This window comes from Protopterus annectens, chromosome 5.part1, assembly GCF_019279795.1.
Source record: "Protopterus annectens isolate FY-2018-M chromosome 5.part1, PAN1.0, whole genome shotgun sequence".
NCBI lineage: Eukaryota > Metazoa > Chordata > Ceratodontiformes > Protopteridae > Protopterus > Protopterus annectens.
In genome coordinates, this window is record NC_056736.1 from 445,398,863 (window position 1) to 445,423,244 (window position 24,382).

The following is a 24,382-nucleotide window of genomic DNA, read 5'->3' on the forward strand; positions in this document are numbered from 1 at the left end:
GCAGGCTAATGCAAAACATGTTATTCCTGCAACTTTCATATTTAAAATTTGTCTCCAGTTTTGGGCCTTTGACTTCCTCCCCCCCATTATTTTTGCCTTTGTCCCCAATTCTAGCATCAAGAGGTTGTCAGGTATTATTGACCACCTGCTCTGATAAGGCATTCCAAGTGTCTACCACCCATTCAATTAAATAATTTCTGCATCTGTTACTCCCTAATTCTCATTTGTCTAATTACCATCAGTAGTCTCTACCCCACATTTATCGTTCAGTTCCTGCCCACCTATCTGTATCCTGCTAGTCTTATAACCTTATATAATGACTCTTCTATCCTGTCTCCCCTCCAGTTTGTATAAGTCCCTTTTATCAGAGTCGTCTTCCCAGTCTTAGTTAACCTTTTGTTGGACACATCAATTTTTATATCTCTGTTAAGGTCTGGCCTCCAAAACTAACCAAGGTACTCCATGTGGAGCATAAGCAGTATTCTGTACAAGAAAACAGAGGATGGCTGTGCATCCCTACATTTCACACAGTTAGTAATACTCCCCAGTGTTCTGTGCCCCTCCCCCCAGGTAACGGAAGTACTAAGAGATGAGCCACTAAAAATGCAGATGCAAATAAAGAAAAATCTGCAAAGAAATATAACATCATTCTTACTTTAATATTGTAAATATATAATAGTAACTAATTTGCATGGGTTCAGTGTATTTCCTTCTGTTTCTATGGTGAGGAACAGTTTGTATTGCTTTCTAAATATTTTTATAGATAAACACAGCAGTTATACAGTTTACATTTAGTCTGTATTAAAACCTTGGGCTAGGTGTTGTGCACTTGGAGACAAATACCAACAACCTCAGTAAATATATATAATTTTTTTATTTTCTTGTTAAATCTGATGATTCTGTAGGTAATCTGCCATGCCAGGCTAGAGATCCCCAGTTCTCCACGTGTAACCAGTCTACTTGCATCACAAATTTCCTGTAATCTGCAAATCAATTCTTGTTTTCTTGTTACTTGAGACCTGTCTTGAACTATATAAAAATAAATGATAGCTAGCTCTGTGTATTTATAATTGCATTTATTTATTTCAGAAGTTTATCCTAGAAAATATATTGAGATAAACATTTATTTAAAACTGTATTCCTAAAATGTCAAAAAGTAGCATTAGATAATCATATAGGAAAATTTGCTTATAGACAAGGAGCAATATTATAGGTAATGCAACGTATGAATGGTTTGTAATTGTAAACAGTGTATAACACATCTGTGGAAAAACATGTATCTTTATAAAAAGCGATACTGATATGCAGGAGTCATCAATTCACCAAGATGACAACTTGTTTATAGTATGCAGAGTCAGATGAATGGTAAAGATTTCTTACAAAGATGCTTGTGGAAAAAGGCTTGCAGACAGCTTGTCCAACCAAACATGCAGTACACATACTGTCTCTCCTTCACAATGGTCTGTGCCTGCCATCTTTTCCATTCAAATCCTTTGTAAATCTTTTGCTTTGTTTTTTCTTAAGCCATAGGCCCGAAATGAGGCAAATATCTGAGTCTTTAAAATGTTACCCTTGGTAGATCTGGGAAGAAGAATATTTCAAATACTTGTATAAGCTCCTAAGCTAGCAGAAGCCACTAGAAGAAGATGTGACTGTTATCTATGCCACTGACACAGAACTGGGAAGAAGTTAAGAAGGAAGGGTGTACATCTTAGAGGATTACTTTAGTCTTCTCTTCCTCCTTTTCTCAGAAGGTTGGGTGTCTATATATTCCTGAGTTACCACAGAGACGATCATGTATTGCAGACCAGCTGCAGCAGCTTTTAGGAAGGAAAAGGATGAGTACCACAAATCACCACAACTTGTGACTATGTGTGCATTTCAGCATTTTCCTGCATGCGTTCTGTGCAGTGTACAAAAGAAATGTAACCGTCCCACTTAATTCAATAACTAAGTGTACTACCACCAAGTAGTAGCCAATAGGTGAACCACCACTATTTATCATTCTCACAAACCTAATTCTGTCACTTCATTGAGTACTTTTAGATTAGACACAATCTAACCTTACTTCAGAATATTACTCTAAATACTTCATCCATAATTTTCTGGGTCTTCTAGAGTAGTCAACCTCCAACCCCTGAGTACAACAACAAGCCCTTTTCCTCCACTCTCTGGCAAGATGGCTAAACAATGTGGTCTTAGCCCATTTAAGGCCATTCTGATTGCATTAGGCATTCTAAGGCAGTGAATTAAATACTTTATGCTTACTGAATGTTCCCTGATGCTACCAATCGATAGGATAACCTGTGTGAAATGTAAATATGTGAGGAGCATTGAGGCAAATCTCTCATTTCAGCAAACTATTGGAAAGCAACATGCACCCACAACACCACATCAGTCACAGCATACCACTAAGCCTGAAATTTATGCTAAGGCTGTAAAGAAAGAATGCCTAAGTAACTTAGAATGCACTCTAAAAGACTTCAGCCTTTAGCACACTAGGCAACACTCACTCCTTCTCCAATCCCACATACTGCAGCTTTACACAGATCTCCCAGAAGTCACTGGGAAAGCATCCCTAAGCCCATAAAGCCCACTAACTCTGCTGCCACACAAGGAACTGTCTTACTCATAGGTGGCTCTATAGTTAAACATGTAGACCTCACACTCACCAGAATGGACAAGAACAGGGTGACAGTAAGCTACCTGTCTGGCACCAGAATCTGTGATGTCAGAAGTGCTCTCTCACTCACATCTAAGTCCTAGAGTGACCCCATGGACAGTCCCCAATATCCACAGTATTGTCAAGGCAATAACACAAGTAGGTTGCCAGTCTTTTTTCTGTGTCATACATGTACACACTCACACCAATGGAGAATTTGGTATCTCCAGTCCATATTACTGTATATCTTTGGAATGTGGGAAGAAACAGGAGCACCCAAAGAAAATCCATATGACCAGAGGGAGAACATGCAGGGTACACACACAAAGCACTCCAGCACAGAAATAAAGCAGAGAACCTCTTGTTGTGAGATGGTGTGCCACTGTGCTGTCCCCACAATGGCCCTAACATCCCTTAAACCAGACAAATATAACTATGACCTTGTGGTGGCTCATGTGGTAGTTAATGTCCTGAGTGCCCTATACATAAAGGCATGCAGAAAGACATGGCAAAACGTACTACGAATTTGCTAAGGCAAAAAAAACACTGATCTTGAGTAGGATTGTGCCTTCACTAAGAATAATGTCTAGGTACAAAGACAAGGCAATTGGCTTTAACAATTAGCTAAGTAGTTGATGTAATTTCTAATGGAGCTAGTCTTCAATTTTTCCCTTGGAACTAGACAAACTTTCAACTTAAGCACTCAAACCATTCACATCTCAATCCGGCACTTGCTCAAAACTCATAGCAAGCACTAATAAACCTTTGCACTAGACCCCCCCCCCCATACTGTAGAGAAGGACAAGGTTTTCTATTTGACCATACCAGCCAATCAGTAAAATAGCCCACTGTACCTATCCAGGCATGTCCAAAGAGCAGTTTCAGGTGTACTCTCCAGTCCAACTGGTGAATCTGGGCATTTTGAGGCAATGTTACAACTGCCTCATGTACACAGACAACCCTCTCCTCCTACCACAAAACACTAATACATGCGAGAGATGCAATTATACAGCCAAACTGGAGGCTAAGCTTTCTCAACCCAAGACTGGAAAAGACAGTCAAGAGAAGAAGGGAATTACTTACATCACACCACCAGTCTCACATAGACCTATGAAACCAGCACCGGCAAAAAACACACATAAATACACAAAAACATACTCGGAGGCTCTAAATAAAAATCTGCAAAAGCAACAGGGACCTCCAAAGCAGATATCCAAGCAACCTCCACCCCCCAACACAAACCATGAAACACATACTTTACAAAACCAGTGTGCCACGCAATCACAGCCCTTAAGGCAAAATAACATACCCAACACACTAGTAATAGGTGACTCTATAGTCAGGCACACTGATGTCCCACTCACTAGGCTGAACAAGGAGAAGGTTACTGTTAGCTGGTTGTTGGATGCCAGGATCCACCACATAACACAAGCAATTAGGTCACTCCGGAACAAGTACAAATACAACTCTGTCATTGCCCATATTGGTGTGAATGACCTGAGCTGTACCTCCCTGGACTACATGAAAAGAGACATGGAAGAGCTCTCTGATCACATAGCTCAGTCCAGTATGACCCTGACCCTGAGTAGCATCCTGCCCTCACCAAGAGTGATACCATGGTATAAAGAAATAATTTTCAATTTCAACAATTGGTTAAGTTTCTGGTGTCATTCAAAGGGGATCCAGTGTCTGTCAGCCTGGGATGACATGCTCGACAGGCCACGCTGCTTACCTAGAGACATCTTGCACCTGTCACCCTTAGGCTTTCGAATACTGGCCAAGGCTCTTGCCACCCCCATAGTGCCTTTTTTAGGCAAGGTTCAAAAGACAAACCCATCACTGTAAATAGCACAAGTAACAAAAAACTGAGGGGAATACTACTCAATGCCAGAAGTCTAAACCTCAAAATGCACACACTCGAGGCACTCCTCACTATGGAGAAAATCGATATATGTGCAGTAACAGAAACCTGGTTTAGGGCTCCAGATAGCACCCCAGCACTACCAGGCTACAACTCATACCATACATTTTGGCCACAAAACCCGGACCGAAATACAAAAGTCAGGGGCGTATCCATATTCATCAAGGATACCCTCACCTCCAGGTTAGTGGCACAGCACGATGGTTCAGAGATCATACACATACAACTAACAACGGGCAGAACTGCAATTCAGATTGTAGCTTGGTACAGATCACCCACCATGTTCCAGGACCCCCATTCCTGGAAACACTGGGAAGCATAAAGGTCCTACCAAACACCCTTATATTGGGTGATTTCAATTACCCAAACATTAACTGGGAGAACTACTCAAGTACTAACTCCCTTGCCCAACATTTCCTAGAAATTATAAACTCAAATGCCCTGGATCAACTGGTCAACACCCCCACCAGAGGTGACAACATATTGGATCTGGTCATCACAAACATGGGCGACCAGTGTTCCACACCAGAGGTCAACCCCTCACTGGTTAGCTCTGACCATAAACTAATCACTCTGGATATCCACATACCGCCCCCACCCCTGGTCAAAGAAACCACTGTGAAAAATTTTTCAGAAGCAAACTTCATGTTACTTAAGACCGAGGTGGAAAGTTTCAAATCCCCCCTGCTAAAGGATAACGCTGCCCAAGCTGCAAAATCCTTTACTAATGCACTCTACGGGCACCTACAAAAATGCATGGATCGTGCTATCCCAAGCAAAACCAAGACTCACTCCTCCAAGAAAAGGAAACCAGTCTGGTGGACCCCTGCCATAAACAAACTATACAATAGAAGGAGGAAACTAGTACAAAAAAGAGTACAATCCCAAGAGGGGAAGACATCCCTGATCAGTATCAGCAAGAAACTACGATCCCTCATAAAATCATCCAAGGTTAGCTTCGAAAGAAAAATTGCCAAGGACTCCAAAGATAACCACAAGGTATCCTTTAGCTATGTCAAGAATCTAAGTGGTAATTCTCAGATCTGCTCAGAGCTAGTGCAGAATGGCACAAAATACACTGAACTGACCGATATTGCCAACATCCTGGCAGACAGGTTCAGTGCAAACTTCACCCCCCTCTCACCCCCAAAAGGGCCCATAACCATACCAGAAGAATGTAGTTCCCCTGAAATCACAGACACTCAGGTTAAAACAGCCCTCTCCAAAGCCAAAAACACAGCATCAATGGGACTGGATGGTGTCCCAGGCTGCTTCCTACATGAGCTCAAAGATGAACTAACCCCTTAACTAAACACACTGTTCAAACTCAGCCTCTCCATAGGCTATGTGCCCATAGAGTGGAGCACAGCAATGGTTATTCCACTCCACAAAGGTGAAGTCACAAAAGACCCCGGGAACTATCGCCCTATAAGCCTGACTAGCTTGGTCTGCAAGGCTATGGAGCACATCATCATGGATTTCATTAACAGAGACATTGGGATCCTCCAGACACTGGACTCTACCCAGTTCGGCTTTGTTAAGGGCATATCATGCCTCCTAAACCTGGTGGACTTCTTTGGAAGGTTACCAAGGCTATAGAAGAGGGAAAGGTGGTACACACAGCCTACTTAGACCTCACAAAGGCCTTTGACACCATTCTCCATTCTGTTATTATAGACAAGCTCACCAGCCTGAACATAAACCCCTACATCACAAGATGGGTTTCCAACTGGCTCACGGACAGAGCCCACATGGTAAGAGTTGCAGGAGCTAGGTCTAACTCTAAACTGGTTACAAGTGGCATTCCCCAGGGTTCAGTCCTAGGACCCCTCCTGTTCGGCATATACTTCTCAAAGGTACAGGAAAGCATAGGGGGACTACGGCTGACCAAGTTCACAGACGACTGCAAACTAGGGGCTATAATTGACTCTCCAACTGATACAGACATCCTCCAAAAGGGTCTCACTGAGACAGATGTCTGGTGTCAAAACCATGGCCTCAAGCTAAATGCCAAAAAGTGCATAGTCATCCCCTTTGGAAAAAAACAAAGTACCCACAAATTACCACATAGGTGGTAGCCCCCTAAATATGGAAGACGTAATAAGGGATCTGGGGAGCCAAGCTGATAGTAATCTCTCCTTTGATAATCACATTGCCAAAGTGGTTAGAAAATCCTTCTATGTGGCCCACCTAATCACAAAAAGGTTTGCATCCAGATCAAAAAAATCATTGTGCCCCTCTATGCATCACTCATCAGACCCATCATAGAGTACAATGCCCCATTTTGGATGTACCTTACAAGACACCTGCAACAGCTGGAAAGACCACAGAAGTACCTCACCAAGAGGATCACTGGCCTCAAACAGATGCCCTATGCAACTCGACTGAAGAATCTCCAGCTGTACTCGGTTGCATACCGCCTACTCAGAGGTGATCTCTGCCTGACATACAAGGCCATGTCCAGCCCAGAATTGATGGGCATGCTCCACCTAAAGAAAACCTTATCCCCTTGAGTCACACACTCTAGAGATCTGAAGCTCACCACAACAATAAATAGGACATGCTGGAGGGATAGATTCCTGTCCAGTGACCTCCCATGCTCTGGAACAAGATTCCAATCTACATTAGGCAGAGCTCCTCACTAACACTCTTCAAGAGAAACCTTGATGAGTGGATGGGAAACAGAAAGTATACTCCGGGTATCACTTCAGTGGCTCTGCTGGACAGAGGCAAAGGGAACTAATCTAAGGGGGCGGCAAAAGCCAACACATTCTGGCTAGGCTTATAAATGCCTTTGGGCAGATAGCCTAGTACCTACCTATGAACCTATGTGTCAGCCTGGGGTGAAATGGTGGAAAAGAGACTATGTTTCACCAGGCATGGCTGACACCTCTCATACCAGGCTTCTGCATACTGGCTAGAGCCTTTGCTGCCTCTCTAGTGCCTTCTTTAGGCTGAGTTTCCCTACTGGAAATTCCTACATAGGAAACACAAACTCAAATTCAGATAGCAACATGGTGACACAACTCAGTGTTGGGAGTCTAGACAGAAAGATGCCAGTGCTTGAGGCCCTCCTGCAACTTGAACCCATTTATATTTGGGTACCTACTGAGACATGGTTTCAGTGCAACAGCAGAACTCCATCTCTACCAAGATTTGGTGCCTACTGTGCCCACAGGCCTTTGGGTAACTGCAGGGGAGTATCTGCATTTGTCAGAAACATTACCATTTCACATTAAATTACCCACAGTCCTAACCTGGAACTCCTGGAGATCCAAATTGTATTTAACAACTCGAATTATTACTTCAGTTCTAGCTACAGATTCCTGTCAATGCTCCCAAAGATCATGGAAATTACTTTAATGTCATTGACTAGTTAAATATCAAACCAAATACCTTCTTGCTAGGGGACTTCAATTACCCAAGCATTAAGATACACACTTAAACCTCTAAAACTGGATGTACTCAGCGTTTCCTAGACTTGTTAATATCATTAAGCTTAAGCTGGAACAAATTGTAAAACTACCCACTAGAGGCTGTAATATAGTTGACCTGGTCCTTACCAACCAACCCCCTACCTGTACCCCACCATGCAACACTATATCTCCCTGTTAAGTATTATCACTTATCTTCTTTATCAGTCCTAGTGGTACCACCTCGTCACCAAATGAAACTATCTTTAAGGACTTTTTCAGGGCAAACCTACTTCAGCTTTTAGAAGACTTTCACAAAATCCTCAACAATCCCATACAAATGGACACAGCTGATATAACATTCACCTACAGTTTTTTAACAGCATCAAAACAGTTGCATAGAAAAGATAAGAGCAAAGCCAGTCAGTCCAGCAGGAAACCACAAGTTTAATAATCCACAATAATCCACAGTAGTCAACAGGATGGTTAAGTGCTTTTGTCTGAAACAGCAGACATCTTCAGAACCATTCCCATTAATCAACAAACAGCTTTAAAAACGTACCTTGTTACAAACACACCCCACCCATCAGCCATTAAGTAAACGCTCAATTAAAACTCAACCACAAATGCAAAAACATGACAATTTCACTAATAAAACTTTGTTTTACATAACAAAATAAAATGAAATGGTTATTATACTTGCATAGCTCTTCTTTTTAACTCACTACATATGGAAATCTTATCATTAAGCCCCGGTGGATCCGTAGCATCAAATCTTAACTGCCACATCATTTCTTTATGTAGCAGATCATTTTCCCAGTCTCCCCCTGAGGGTTTCAATAAAATTTGTTCTAAAATCAAGAACATAAACTTCTTGAACCCTTTACAGTAAACAGAATGTCTGGCTAATGCATTTTTATTATAATTTTTCTTTATGCTATACAAATGCTGGTATATACTTTGCTTGAGTGAATTATTGTTTTTTCCAAAATAAAATGCTTTGTAAGTAGATAATTGTCTGTACATTACAATTCAACACCACACATCCATCCCATAATTTAATATTTTCCAGTATATCTCCATTCCTGTCAATATTAATAAAACTACAATATGAACAATGTTCACATTTCCTAGTCAACGAAACACCTTTCATGGGACCTGTCCTTTCCAACATTACTTTAAAATATAGAAAAGATATACTGGAAAATATTAAATTATGGGACGGATGTGTGGTGTTGAATTGGAATGCACATTAATTATCTTGATACATTCATTTCACATGATAAATTTCGATTTAGATCTGTTATTTATAGAAAAGACACTTTTGTAATAGTTGTTTAGATTTTGGCAGTAATCACCCACTGATACAAAAAAGAAGTATCATCGAGGGACAAGTGGTGGAAATAGCCCGTATGACATCACATTGTGATAATGAAAAATTAGAATTTGAAAAAATATCACTCATGTTTCAAGAGAGAGGATGTCCCAGAGCATTGATAAATGAAGTTTTAGATGAAGTATATAAGAAATGGGGTGTTTTATATAAACCATTGTTGGGTGAAGGACTTACCCCTCATATGGCTATCACTGTAGGACAGAATAGGGAAAGCATATATGAAAAGGCTTGTATTTTGCAGTATAATTACATTTCAGATGAGATCAAGGGCACTTTCAAGGCTAACTGGAATATTTTCAGGACAAATCAAGATATCTTGAAAAATGTGGGTACGATACCAAGATTTGTCAATAGTACAGGGCCTAATTTTAAAAAAGTATTGGAAAGGAAAATTGATCCATCACAGATTAAATACAGGTTCCCTACTGGGCTGTGTGCTTTTTTTTACTTAGTTTGGTTTGTGTCAGAGTAACTATATGACTTATTATGCCAACATTGAATATAAACAATGGTTTATATAAAACACCCCATTTCTTATATACTTCATCTAAAACTTCATTTATCAATGCTCTGGGGTATCCTCTCTCTTGAAACATGAGTGATATTTTTTTAACAACAAATGACTTTCTCACTTCTTGTTACGTGGCTTTAAAACTTAATTGTTCTGTTGCCATGGTTGAAAATGATGAAGGTATTTTGAATCTTCAAATTGAAACAGTTTGTTTTGTCTTGTGAATATTTTTTCTAAAGAGATGAAATAATTTCCCTGGTACTCATTTTGTGCATTGCTAGTACCGTATATTTACATTCTGTGGAATCTAAGAGAAGAAGAGAATGAAGAATGTGCCCAGAAGAGGAAGAAGAATGAAAAGAATTAGAGAATTATAAGATGAAATAGGTGGATAGATATAATAGAAATATTTAAGATAAGTCAATAGAACCAAGAAAGAAGAAAGATGAAAAAACAAAAAAGAAAAAAATAAAATAAAGAAAACTATAAATATAAAAAATTGAAATAACAATTATAAATAGTAAATATAATATATTAAATTAATAAAAAAGTAAATATAAATGCATGCCAAAAAAAAAATACAGGGAAAAATAAAAAAAAAAAAAAAAATAAAAAATGGGAAAAAACTATAAAAAAATTAAAAAAATAGTAATAATTAGAAAACTATAAATCAAAGGAACAGATCAGAAAGAACAGATCAATAAAAATGTATGTGATAAAAGCAAAAATGAGTAGTAGTAAAAGAAAAAGACCTGGCTATATTATGCAATAAACTAAAAATAGCTAACTCAGATAATGCAAAAAAAGATAAAATGTAGAATAGATAAATATGGAGGGAAAAAAAAAATAAAAATAAGCAATCGTTTGATGACCCAAAGATTGAAATTGGGAAACAAAGCAAAAAGAAAATACATATAAAAAAAAAAAATAAGACTACCAAATAGAAAATAGAAATATTTGTGCAGACTGTGTGCTACTGACTAGATAGATGACTAAATAGAAAAAGTAAAGTAAGAAGTTCAAGTTCACATGTAGAACGGGAGGAAGTAATGAGATGAGAGAGATGGACAAAATGAAGAAAAGAAACAAAAAAAAAAAAAAAAAGGCCGGAAAAGCAGAAATGCAGTATCAAAAGTATTAACATCTTTATTAACATCTTTTTATATTAAGAAGAACGTGCTAAGAACTAGCCATGTGTGCACTCTAAACAGTCTCCAACCTGGTTAACAAATGGAAAAAATGATACTCCTCCTTAAGAGTTAACCTGCAAGCTATCCTAAAAACTATAGACCAATATTTGCCTTCCAATTATGTATAAACTATATACTGGAAATGATGCTGACACAGTTTATAGTCATTTAGAAGAAAACTCAACCATGGCAACAGAACAAAAAGGTAACATGAGAAAGTCATTTGTTGTTAAATAAAGTCTAATGGAGAACTATAAAAAGGACAAGAATCTAAATATGGCATACATTAATTACAAAAAAAAAAAAACAACAAAAAAAAAAACATTTGACAGCATCCCACATTCATGAATAAAGGAGTGCTTACAGATGTACAAGATACACTGGACATTGATGAATTACATTGCAGTGACCATGAAACAGTGGCAAACCACTTTGCAGCTAAGCCATGATAAAGGACAAATTATTATTCCAGGGATAAATATTCAAATGGAGAATATTCCATAGTGGCTCTGTCACCGCTGCTCTTTTGTCTTGTCCTTAACTCATTAAGCTGTCTACTTAACATATTAGGTCATAGTTACAATTTCACTCCCAGACAACATCAAAGTATAAAAACTTCTCATTTTCTTTTTATGGATGATTTAAAACTGTATAGTTCATCAGCTGAGCTGAAAGCACAACTGGAAGTGATCCAAACATTCTCAGATGATATAAGACTGTCATTTGGTTTTGATAAATGTGCAAAATCAACATTTAAAGCAGGAAAGCTGCAGCACCAAGAAAATATCAGTCTGAGACAGGAATGTGATATAAAGGAACTTGAGCAGGAGGGAGTGTATAAATATTTGGGAATTGAAGGATCGACAACAAAACATGAACAAATGCAAACAAAGCTCAGTAAGGAATAGTTTAGAAGATTAAAATTAATACTAACAGCCCTGACATCTAGGAAGTTATAAACAGATTTGCTCTTCCTGCTCTAACTTAGAGTTTTGGGGTGATTCACTGGCCCCAAAAATTATTGGATCAAGTGAGCAAGAAAACAAGAAAATGCTTCACACTTATCAAATGATATATAAAAGTCAATGTATATCAAGATTATATATTCTTCATTCTGAAGAAGTTATGGGGTCTTAGAAACTGATTACATATATACATCTGCAGTTGTAGGACTGCATACATATCTGCTGGCCTCACCAGATCCAAGCATAGTGAAAACTTTCAAACATGAAGAAAACAAATCTAAGATGACTTCCCTGCTTAGTTTAGCAGAAGCATATTGGTGTCAAATGGGAATTGAAAGCAAGCCAGAAGGAGATAAAAATCAGGCAGAACTGAATGTGCCAAAAAAACAAAAGAAAGAATATGAGGAGAAGGATCAGATAAATAGGCAAGAAATATGGAAAAGGCATAAATATATCGGCAAGTATAGAAAACTGCTGCAACAACCTCATGTTGGTCAGGATCTGACATAGGAATGGTTAAGGAGCAGTGAATTTAAATCAAAAGGTGAAAGGTTAATATTAATGGGCCAGGACTGTGAATTATGTACACATTTTTTTTTAAAAAGTCCATTGAACATGTGGTAGAAACAGACAAATGGAGGTTCTGTAAAACAGAACTGCAGACAGTTGCACATTGTGTTGCTTGGTATGATACAGTAATGGCAGAAGTCCTGTATAGTGAAAGGAATAATAACGTGGCAAGATTTTTGCACTGCGGCTTATGAAATATTGCAATACTGAAGTAGCTGAGAAGCATTGGAAACATGGGCCACAAAGTATTCTAGAGAATCTTCTTCTTCTTCTTTCAGCCTTTCCTGGTTAGGGGTTGCCACAGCAGATCACCTGTCTGCCCATGATTGGCAGTGGAGTTTTACAGTGTTGAGTTGCCAGCCCAGCACCCAACCTTCCACAGAAGGCACACACACACACACATGCACTCACACCTAGGGCCAATTTAGCATTTCCAATCCACCTACTGCATGTCTTTGGGATGTGGGAGGAAACTGGAGCACCCAGAGGAAACCCACGCGACCACAGGGAGGACATGCAGACACCACACAGAAGGCACCCCAGCCGAGGATCGAACCGGAGAACCTCTTGCTGTGAGGTGACAATGCTAACCACTGTACCACCGTGGCCGCCCAAAAGTATTTTAGAGAATGAAGAAGTTTATATCACATATGATTACCCATTACCAACAATTCAAAACATAGATGTGAGAAAAATAGATACAGTAGTCTATGAAAAGAAGACAATAGTAGGACCGATCATTGGAATTGCTACACCCAGTGATTACATTGTCTTACATAAAGAGAGACCCAAAGTCATAAAATACCAGGATTTTCAGGCAGAAATCAGGGCAATGTCGATGAAGGATACTCAGACAGTTCCAATAGTAGTAGGAACAATAGGCCTCATAAAAAAGAATTTACAGTTTTATTTAGATATGCTAGTGACACATATAACTCTGTATGAATTGCAGAAGGACTCAGTTCTGGGCACATTGCAGGTGCTGCAAAGAGCGCTTTTGGCTAACATCAATGATTGAATCTACACTAATTTTATGAATTTTAATTATACTTTGACTTAGAGATAGGATCCATTCCCATCACGGCAATAGAAATCCAAAAGACATGGAGAAATTAAACCAAAAGCATGTACCTATCCACCCAAAATATAGTGACAAATTAAGAAATAAGCCTCTCTGGTGGAATTCCTGTATTAATAAACTGTTTAGCAAAAGAAGGAAAACAGTGAACATTTGTAAAAAATCCCCATCTGCCCACTTCCAGACCACAATGTAACATGCCAGCAAGTAACTTAAGAGTCCTAATAAAACAGCTAAAGCAGAGGATGAACTTAAGTTCACTATAGATACCAAAGGAAACTGCAAATCCTTTTTCAGTTATGTCTGGAATTAAGGACACAGGCAACTTAATTGATCTAGACCCTACTCAGTCTGGTTCTGTGCAGGGCAAATCCTGTCTCCTGAACATAGTAAACTTCAAAAAGGTTACAGAAGCTGTGGACAGTGGTCACTCAGTGCATGCTGCTTACCTTGGTACTATCCCTCATGCTGGTATTTTGAAATGTTAGACAAACTTAATGTAAACCATAATACTGTCTGCTGAACTGTAAACTGTCAATCCAACATATCCCACCTCAGTGGTACTCCTCTTTAAACATATAGAGATGCAGAAGAAACATGAGTACATATTTGAATAGTTTTCCCTCATTTAATCATCATGTTTCCACCACAATAAGAAAATCCTTCTATCTACCCAAGTTAATTTCGAAGGGAATTTCTTCTGTATCCAAAGAAACCAAGATTACCACTGTACTCTTCCCTTATCAGACCCATTATCAGATACAAAACTCCCTTTTTGTTTGTACAAATCCAAGCACATTGCTGAAGTGGAGAGACCCCAGTGATTTTTAACCGTGAACGTTAAAGGCTTAAATCCTTCAAATATGCAACTAGACGAGCACAACTCTCCTTATATTCAGTAGCCTTACTCTGAGGTGACCTGGCACTCACTTTTTAAGACATGAAAGAACCAATTCTATTTGGCCTGCTATTTCTTCACAAAATCAATAGCGCTACATTGTACAAGAGACCTAAATTTACCCCACAAATAAACAGGGCTTGCTAGAGTGATAAGTTCCTAACTCAACATATTCCAAACATTACAGAATAAGTTACAACTACAGGTCAAGCAAAATTCTAATTTGTCTGCCTTTAAGGCTAGTCCTGAGAATTGGATAGATATAAATAAATGTATACCAGGATTATCATTTATAGCCCTGCTTCATTTGAGAGGTGGACACTATTAAGCACTCATAAAGGGGGCAAGAACTTTTGATGTTAAGTGATCTACTTTCCTAGTACTACTCTTATGTTCCTATGTAGTACTTACCCTCCTTGCCCTTGATTTAGGAAGATCCATTTTGTGCTAGAAATAGACCCTCAGGACTGGGACTGGAGCAAAAGTAAATGTAATGTCTATGAGACCACACTTTACACATCCTGCAGCACAAACTGAATGAGGTTTCAGCTCGTTTCACTTCACCAATGTTCAGCTCTTCAATTGCTATTACAGATAGGAAGTCACTGACAAGTTTTAAGAGGATTTGATGAAATGAAGCTTCAACCATCTGTTCCCACCATGCCTGCCAACCATTGAGCTTCCTTCCATCAGCCCCCAGCCCGTTCATTCCCCAGTCATGTGTATTGCTCAATGACCACAACAGTAGGCTGTGAAAAGCCACTATACAGGCAGCCATAGCAGTGTTTCCACCCTTGCTGGCATCTTAATACTTATAGCTTTTGTTATTTTATTCTAATTCCACCCCTGATGGGTGAAATGTGTGCCTGCATCACTGCATGGGTGCTCTGTATCCTCCCCTTATGTGTGGGTATTCCCATACACATGCCCATGAGTGCACCCTCTAAAATGTATCTACGCATACTATTCCATTTTTGACAAATAATCTATGTACAATCAAACATAGCACTGAATCCTGGCTTTATCTAGCTTATTGGAGACTTTTAAGCTCTTCAGTGATAGATGATAATTGATTTAGATTTGCCCTATACTTTAGTGCTTGGGTATGAATGATCCTACATTTGACTGTAGTCACACAGATACACATACAACATACAACATGAACATACACATACCCATGCAACATACATGTGCACATGCGACATAAATATACACATGCACATACAACATACACATAAACACACACACACATTTATATATATGGATATCATACTATTGATAATGTACAGCTTGTCAAATGCAGCTTTTGAGTCACAATTGGTTGAATGCACTAGTTGTTGAATGTAGGAAGAATCAAAACCATCAATATCAAATGAAAATTAAGCGACAGTGGGTAGTAATGACAAAACTTGTGTTTATACTAAAAGTTTTGGCATTTGGGTCAAGTTTGTGGGTACTCTATGTGTGTGTGTGTGTGTGTGTGTGTGTGTGTGTGTGTGTGTGTGTGTGTGTGTGTGTGTGTGTGTGTGTGTGTGTGTGTGTGTGTGCGTGTGTGTGTGTGTGTGTGTGTGTGTGTGTGTGTGTGTGTGTGTGTGTGTGTGTTTGTGTGTGTGTGTGTGTGTGTGTGTGTGTGTGTGTGTGTGTGTGTGTGTGTGCGTGTGTTTGCATGTGTGTGTGTGTGTGTGCGTGTGTGTGTGCGTGTGTGTGCGTGTCTTGTTCAGTGATACTCATCAAAAAGTGTGCTTAGTACTCTAAAGAGTAGCATTAGGGTTAGGGGTAGCACATATGCATAATGTGGTATGGGGGGTGAAGCTTGGGAATGGCTTGAAACTTAAAGACAACTGAAGGGACCTGGTATTAGTCAGCCTGGAATGAGATGGTAGATAAGACTAGCTTCTGCATACTGGCTAAAGCCTTTGCTGCTGCTATAATACTTTTATTAGGCAGAATCTTCCAAATGAACATTCCTACAAGGCAAACTCAAATTCGGACAACATCATGGTAGCAATACTCAGTGCTAGGAATGTAAATAGAAAGATGCCAGAACTTGAGGCCCACCTGCAACTTGAACACATTCATATCTGTGTAGTTAGTGAGACATGCACTCCCACTATACCAGGGTGTATTGCCTGTCATACCTTCAGACTCTTTGGTAACTGCGAGGGAGAATCTAAATGTGTCAAAACAATATTGCATCATGTCAAATTACCCACAATAAAAAGGCAGCACAGCAGAAGAAAACAAAATGGAATAAACCAGTACTGGAAAATGTAGCTCAGTCAAACAAGTTGAATCAAGATAAAACCATGTATTGTAAGCGCTTTCGTTTGGAACAATCTCCAAACTTTCTCAGACAAATGTATTTGAAAAAACGCACTCAATTTATACATGACATCAGCAAATTCAAAACATTTAGAGCAATGAAACACTAGAATAATGCCCAAAGCATTTAACCATTTTTATGCTGGAAAAAATATATGTATATACATGCATATGTATCTCTCTGCTGTTACAACCTTTACCTAAACTGATAGGAATATTACTTGTCATAAACCTTTAACTTTAGTAAACTGGAAATGGAAATTGCATCATTTAAACCAGGGGGAAAGCTTGCATTTAAAAGCACTTGCCACCAGGTTTCATTTTGCTCTAAAAATACTTTCCAGGGACTCCCCCTAGAATTCCTTTTAACCTGATGCACCACTACAAATTTAAAAACATGATCTGAAAATATCTTAAGATGTCTAAATAGTGCATTGGATTCTTTCTTAGTTGAAATCTCATAAAAATGCTCATAAATTCTTTGAGCTAGTTTGTACTGGGTTTTACCCACATTAAAAGCAGGACACTGTAAGCAAAATGCAATGTAAACCACAGCCTGTGTGTGGCAGCTGTACCTTCCCCTTATAGAAATTGTCTTGTTAGCTACTTTAATTTGTGAACCAAAGAATACATGACAACACTGATTACACATACCACATGGGGTCATTTTACTACTTTCACTAAGCTGTTTCTCTCTTTCCAAATTTTTTTTTATATTGGGACCCCTCCCATATACAATATTAGGTCGCTGCCCCAATAAGTCCACCATATCAACATCATTTTTAATGATGTTCCAATTTTTATTTAGTATGTCATTAATTATATAGCTGTTACTACTATAGGTGGTAACAAAAGGACAAACCACACCCATGGAATTGTTGACATTCAGCAGACTGTTACCATTTCCCCTTGTTCATTATCATCTCCAGATTCACTCACATTTGCAATAAAATACTGGTTGTAATCAGAGACCATACCTGTATCAGACATAGACACAGTGATGTTATTGGACAATAATGGAACATATACACCGCTCTCCCGTTCATTAATAACTTCCTCCTGCACTCTGGACACAAGATGGCGAGGGTACCCCCTGTTCAAAAACAGGGTGGCAATGTAAGCACACTCATTCACAAAATCACTGTGTTCAGATACCATACGTGCTGCCCTCACCATCTGTCCCTTAACTACACCCCGCTTAACATGTAAGGGGTGACTGCTAGAAATCCTGGCATTTTTGGTGTACCAAAAATTCATAAGGACCTCAATGACCCCCCCCCCCCCTTACAACCAATAGTAGATTCAGGATGGCCTGCCTGTTTCTTGGACAAGCAGTTGAAGCCTCGTGTGTTAAAAATCCCTCATACTTGTCAGGATTCCTGGTATTTCCTCACTTTCTGTAATGGCATTTTACCATTCCAACATGGGGTTTTTATAACCATTGATATTAAACATTTATTTAGTTGTATTCCACATGGAACAGGTATGGAATGGTTTTCCATATATTTGTTTGAGGAATTTAGTTTCAGCCAGGACAACATAAATACATATTGTCAATTGATGGAGCTAGTACTAAGTCATAACTATATATATTTTGATGGGCACATGTTTAAACAACTCAAAGGTGTGGCAATGGGGTCCGCTTGTGGCCCTCTTTTTGCCAACATTGTCATGGCCTGGTCGGAGAGATGCTATTTATAGCCTAGCCCTTATTTTCAGCATATTTCTTTGTATGTCCAATATTTGGATGATCTCTTTATAGCATGGAAGGGACCCATGGCCATTGTGGCTGAATTTACTGAATATATCAATCAAACAAATGAATATTTAAAATTTACCCATACTATCAGTCCAGACCAGATAGCTTATCTGGATATGTTACTTAACAAGAATGAGACCAGAACAGGACTAAAGTCTATCATACACAGAAAGACTACCTTTTCCAACAACTACCTGCATTTTTCTAGCAGTCACCCTTTACTTGTAAAGCGGGGTGTAGTTAAGATACAGGTAGTGAGGGCAGCATGTATGGTATCTGAACACAGTAATTTTGTGAATAAGTGTGGTTATATTGCCAGCCTGTTTTTGAATAGGGGGTACCCTCATCAGCTTGTGTCCAGAGTGCAGGAGGAAGTTATTAATAAATGGGAGAGCAATGTATATGTTCCATTATTGTCCATTAACATCACTGTGTCCATGTCTGATACAGGTATGGTCCCTGATTATAACCAGTATTTTATCGCAAATGTCCGCGAATCTGGAGATGGTAATGAACAAGGGGAAATGGTTAGTAACAGTCCACTGAATGTCAATAATTCCATGAGTGTGGTTTGTCCTTTTGTTACCACCTATAGTAGTAACAGCTATATAATTTCTGACATACTAAATAAAAGTTGGAACATCATTAAAAATGATGTTGATATGGTGGACTTATTGGGGCAATGACCTAATATTGTATATAGGAGGGGCCGCAATATGAAAAAACTTTTTGGAAAGAGAAACAGCTTAGTGAAAGTAGTAAAATGACCCCATGTGGTATGTGTAATCAGTGTTGTCATGTATTCTTTGATTCACAAATTAAAGTAGCTAACAAGACAATCTCTATAAGGGGAAGGTACAGCTGCCACACACAGGCTGTGGTTTACATTGCATTTTGCTTACAGTGTCCTGCTTTCTATGTGGGTAAAACCCAGAGCAAACTAGCTCAAAGAATTTATGAGCATTTTAAGAGGTTTCAACTAAGAAAGAATCCAATGCACTATTTCGACATCTTAAAATATTTTCAGATCATGTTTTTAACTTTGTAGTGGTGCATCAGGTTAAAAGGAATTCTGGGGGGGGGTCCCTGGAAAGTATTTTTAGAGCAAAAGGAAGCCTGGTGGCAAGTGTTTTTAAATGCAAGCATTCCCCCTGGCTTAAATGATGCAATTTCCATTTCCAGTTTGCTAACGTTAAAGGTTTATGACAGGTTATATTCCTGTCAGGTTAGGTAAAGGTTGTAACAGCAGAGAGATACATATGAATGTTTATACATATATTTTTTCCAGCATAAAAATGGTTAAAATGCTTAGGGCATTATTCTAGTGTTTCATTGGTCTAAAAGTTTTGAATTTACTGATGTCATATATAAATTGAGCATGTTTTTAAAATACTTTTGTCTGAGGATGTTTGGAGATTGTTCCAAATGAAAGCATTTACAATAAATGGTTTTATCTTGAGTCAACTTGTTTGACTGAGCTGCATTTTCCAGTACTGGTTTATTCCATTTTGTTTTCTTCTGCTGTGCTGCCTTTTTAGTGAGGTTCCTGATTTGTTGGTGTTTGTTTTACACAAATTACCTACAATCCTAATTTTGAACTGGAAATTCAAACTACCATTTACAAATCCAACTATTACTTCATTGCTAGCAAAAGGTCTGCATCATTGATTCCCAAGTATCAAGAAAATTACCTTAATATCTTTAAGGGGTTAAATGTCAAACCAAATTAATTCTTGCTAGGAGACTTTGATTATCCAAGCAATGAATGACACATTTACACCGCTAAAAATGGATATGCTCAACATTTCACTTAATTAATGCGAATGCACTGGAGCAAATTGAATAGAGACTCTAATATCCTTGGCCTGATCATTACCAGCATAGCCTCTGCATGTACCCCATCCACATTTCTTCCCTGGGTAATATTGACCACAATTAAGATATCTTTTATGTCGGGCCTTTTTGTTATCACCCCACCACCGAAAGAGATCTTTTTGGGGACATCTCCATGGTAAAACTAATTCAGCTTGTAGAAGACCTATGCAAAACTCCAGAAAATCTACCTTAAATTGAGTGAATTGAGTGGGCTACCACACTCACTTCCAGTTTTTACCAACACCTAAACAACTGTATATAAAAGTCTGTACCCATTTGTCCTAAATATAATGATACATTCAGGAATAAACATTTCTGGTGGAACTTTCATGTCAATCAGCTGTGTAACAAAAAAGGCAAATAATGAAAAGTTTTAAGAAATGCCCATTTCCTTATCTCAGAACCACAATGAAACACATAGGAACTTGAGTACTATCAGAAAATGCAATGCAGAGTATGGTTTTAAGGTTGTTACAGATACCAAAGGAAACAACAAATCTTTATTCACTCATGTCAGCAAATACGAAATAATGAAAAGCAATGCAGTGATCTCATCCATAATCATATCATCAGTTCCAATCCAAAGGATATAGCCAATACATTAGCAGACACATTTAGTGCTGACTTTATCCCACCCACCCATATTGCTGTTCCCACTATCTCTGAGAATTTAGTTCCCCTGAAGTCACCTTGGAACAAGTTTAAGAATCCCTGTTGAAAGCTAAAAGTAATACTTCTACAGGACTAGATTAACATACCAGGCTGTGTTCTCATCATTGCAAAGTACACACTGTCCAAGCCACTGTGACTCCACGCCACAAGGATGGCCCCTCTACAGACCCAAGTAATTATACACCCATGACCTTTAGCAGCTTTACATGAAAAGCCATAGAACTTATCATAACAGAACTCATTTATCCAGACACAGGCAAGGTAACTGATCTAGACTCCACTCAGTTTGGTTTTATGAAGGACAGGGCCTGTCTTCTGAACACAGAAGAACTTCCTTGGAAAGGCCACTAAGTCTGTGGACAGTGGTCATTCCATTAATGCTTGTCTAGACTTGTCTAAGGTTTTAACACTACTCCCCCCCATGCTGGTAAATTTTGAAAATTTAGGCAAATTTAATGTAAACCCTTATGTTGGCTACTGGTTTGCAAACTGGATAATCAGCAGTTTATGTACTAGAGACCTAAATCTTAGCCAACATATGAACGAGGCATGCTGGAGGGATATGTGCCCTACTCAATGTACTCCCATCCTATGGAATAACTTAACTGTGCAGGTCAAGCAAAGTGCTAGTTTGTCTTTCTTTAAGGTTAGTCTTGACAAGTAGCTGGGCATATACAAAGTTACATCAGGATTATCGTATACCATCCTGCTCGGTTTGGGAGGTGAACACCATTAAATTATTGTAAAGAGCATCAACAATGTTTAACTGTGTCTACTTAAAGGTGTCTATGGCTGGGCATCTAATGGTTCCTGTAATCATTTGCCTGGTACTGTTCCTATCTTTCTATATTACTGTGCATTTGAATTGCATATGTAGATGTAACAATAACATGTTACTGTATAGCACATCTTATGCACTATAAAAATGTTAAAATTATAGTACTATTTTCACTGGGTATGTCTGAAAAGGGTATTAAAATCACTGCACTTACCCAGTTATCAAATGTAAAACTAAAAAATAGAAATAAATAAACAAAAGACTTATTATTTGTGAAAAGTGAGTTTTATAATAAAAGAAATAATGTCATGGAAGACAGAATGGAAAACTGGGAGTGTGGAGTTATACAGAGGTGCATGAATAAAGACAGAAGAAAATCTGCCTTTACAAGGAACTCTTTTAGCACAAGCTAGTAGTTCTGCATAGATTTAAGGTCTGGTTAAGCAATGGGAAATGGATTTACGATATAGAGATGAGGGGCAGGTGCATATCAGATAATGCTCCAACAGTACTAAGAGAATGAATTCCAGGTAATGAGGACAAAGATGACAGGTGGAGGAGGCAGCGTACAGGTGAAGAGAAGAGGAAAATCAGAAGTTGCTGCAAGGCAGTATAGTATTGTTTAAACTCTTTAAGGTTTGCTATATAGGCTGGAATTCTTATGATTGTAAGTTTTCTCTTAAAGTTAAAATCTATTTCAAAAGTTATTGCATTATGGTCTGAGAAGTGGCAGGTGATAGTTTTTACTTTGCTTATTTTTGTGATAAGATCTTTTGTTATATAATCTCTATCTATTCTGGAAAAGGTGTATTTATATGGGAAGGTGGTAGCCTGGTATAAAAACAAAAAAAGCTTTGTTATAAAGAATGGGCAGAATTACAAACTAAAATAGACAAAATGAAATTAGATATTCATAAAGGCAACCTATCATCAGAAAAAGTATTAGAAGACCTCAACAAAAAATACTTAGCGATATTGAACCATAAAACAATGATTAATCTAGAGAAGGTCAAGCTATGTGCTAACAGGACAAAAAAAAAGATAAAGGCAAATCAGATAAAAGAAATATAAAATATAGACAAAAATGAAAAGTATCAGACTTAGAAGGAATTCTAGCAGCCTTTAGAGTGTATTTTAATAAATTCAATAGTCAAGAAAATAAAGTAGAATCAATTCAAGCACTTAGAAAATTCCTTAAGGAAAATATAAGACAAAGACTATCAGATAAACACAGAAAAATAATAGATAAAGGCATAACTATGACAGAAATTAAAGCGCAAACCAAGAAACTAAAATGAAAAAAAGCCCCGGGTAATGATAATATGACACCGTAGATGTTTAAACTGCTATCTAATAATGCATTAAATCTATTACTAAGTGTGTTCACACCAGTTAAAGATGGTAATAAATGCCCACCATCACCAATTTTGAAACAAGATAAAAAACCTGATGAGTTGACCTCATATAGACCCATAAGTTTATTAAATATAGATTATAAAATATTTATGACAGTTCATGCAAACGGAATAAGACAAATATTGTCGTTATTGATAGAGAATGATCAAACATGCTTCAGTAAAAACAGAAATATATATGACAATATAAAGATAATTTTGTCCCTTATTGATTTCATAAACAAAACAAAAAATAAAATGAATGTCATTTTCTTAGATATAACAGTACATTTGATTCTATGAATTGGGATTACCTTTGGCTTGCACTGGTGGAGTATGGATTTTTGAAAAACGTTACCTCACTAATAAGGTTTCTTTATGATAAATCTTTGGCTTACATAAAAGTAGGATTCTATTTGTTGGAGCCTATCACCATTACAAAAGGTACAAAACAGGGTGGTCCACTTTCTCCTTTGTTATTCGCATTAGTAATTAGAACCATTAGCAAATTTCATACGTGGCAAACCCAAACATTCAAGGAATTCAACTGGATACTGACCTTGAGTTAAAGATTCAGCTATTTGCAGACAACATTTTATTGACTATAAAAAAAGATAATAGCACACTTAAAGAACTATGGAAAGCAACAAAACAGTTTAAGAAGATTTCTGGACTATCATTTAATGAAAATAAAAACAATATGTTACTAATAAATATGAACAAAGAAGCATTAAATAAAAAAAAAATCATAAATATCTGTCTTGAAATGATACATCAAATACTTAGAAGTTAAAATTATAAATGACATAGATACAACAGTGCAACTAAACTATAAAGAGATTTTGGATAATATCAAAGAACTCATACAAAAATGGAATAAGCTATTTTTTATCATGGAGGAAAGACTATATATAATTAAAATGATTATATTCCCAAAAATTCTGTATTTTATACAAGCTTGTTCTCTTCCTCCACCTA

At 37.9% G+C, this 24,382-nt stretch overlaps 1 protein-coding gene across 2 annotated transcripts in view; it reads left to right on the forward strand.

The window, feature by feature from the left end:
• Positions 1–24,382, forward strand: part of STYXL2 (serine/threonine/tyrosine interacting like 2) — a 512,965-nt gene that overhangs the window by 313,204 nt on the left and 175,379 nt on the right. The window lies entirely within an intron of this gene.